Consider the following 1,717-nt stretch of genomic DNA (forward strand, 5'->3'; position numbering starts at 1 on the left):
TATATATATATATATGCATCATGCATGTTCTAGCATCTAATACTGTAGTTGTTAAATGCTGGTGAACCTAAGATATGCTGCTGCATTTGTGGAAAGAGATAATGTTAGTSTGAAGTCCGTGGYAGCTTAAGTAGGACAGATACAAATACAAATGGACGAACATGTTTTCACACCATTGCARTTTCAGAGAGATTTTAGTGGAAAAAAYAAGAGGTGTCGGGGGGGTGTTRGTGAAAGAGGTAGGGAGTGCGTCTATGTGTGAGAGAGAGGAGGGGTGTTGAATATGGTCCCACAAAATTCTCTGGTTTGCTATTAATAAACGGTAAAATTTTAGATATTGGACTATATTCAAAAACTTTTCTTCAACCAAGTAACMAGCCAAATATTGTTCTTTTATAGGATGGAGGGATGAGTACATGCTTGTATATTTCTAATTCAGTTGAAGGAATGTGATACTGCTTGAATGGTATCTTTATCAGTTGTTAGTTCCTAATAAAGTATGGGGTCAATGGAAGTGTTTCTTGAGGTAAACAAACTCACATTGATACCAAAGGCAAGTATTCTTGTTATTTTTCTTAATCTYAGCATGTCAACTCTTTTGTTTTATGCAGCTATTATGGGTCTGCTTTATTTGAACTTTAAGCAGATGTAAGTTAACTGGTAATGGATGTGATAAATTTTCAAGTAAGTTTTCTATCTTTACTACACCTTTGTGTTGTGCTTCATTCTAAGGTGCTTATCCAGAAATTGTTTGTAAATGACTTTGGCTTCCTTGGTGCTTTCAGTGCTAAAGGCTTTGAAAGTACTCAATTTGGGATTCAACGATGTTTTAGATGCTGTTTTGGTACATCTAAATGGTGGTTCCTGTCCTAAATCATCTTTTTATCTTTATTTATACATTGCACTTTCTCATGAGAACTTCCTTCTTTCCACCTATATTGGAAGAGCCTCAGCGTGCTACAAAGATGGATTTGTGCCCTAACAATTGGTTATTGTTTTGTCTTCAAGAAGGGGAAAGTGCAAACACAACTTTATAATAGTGAGTTACCTAAAGAACTACATCCATGCAGAGAAGCACCCATATGGATTATGATTTTGCATTTCTGTTTCAACCTATGTTCATGATTGGAATCACTCTTGATGTAGCTCAAGGTGTTGTTTTTCCCCATTTGGCTATACTAATGTTTCAGAATTGTGATTCACCCGTGCTGGTATAAATCGAACACATTTGTGGAGTCATTTAAATATGTTGGATTTTAAATATATTGGGTTTTAAACTGTCATACAATTTTTTTCATCGATAGTCTGTAATTGGAATCATAACTCTTATTTATTCAAATTGTATTAATATGTAAAGAACAAGTATAACATATATCATCGTTAAATCTTATCTTATAAAACCAATGAAACTTTAAAATCGTTAAAATTCATGGCTCCCGCCGCAATGCGCGGGTACACAACTAGTAGTATATATATTCATTTAGGAATTACTTATAAAGATTATAAGGCAGAATACTTTGCTGCTTATATAGACTGTGGTGCAGGGATATGTATATATAAACCAGATTGTTATCCTAAAGAATATCATCAAGATTTAAGACTTCATAGAGGAAGAGGAATATCCAAAGATATCGTTAGTTTAGATAGAGGAATACCAGAACCAATAATATTAATAGGATCTGTTAGGACTGAATTTCAGTGTAAAATTGTATTCGTC

This window comes from Cynara cardunculus, unplaced genomic scaffold (genome assembly GCF_001531365.2).
Source record: "Cynara cardunculus var. scolymus isolate 2C unplaced genomic scaffold, CcrdV1 Un_Scaffold_4419, whole genome shotgun sequence".
In the NCBI taxonomy this organism is placed as follows: Eukaryota; Viridiplantae; Streptophyta; class Magnoliopsida; order Asterales; family Asteraceae; genus Cynara; species Cynara cardunculus.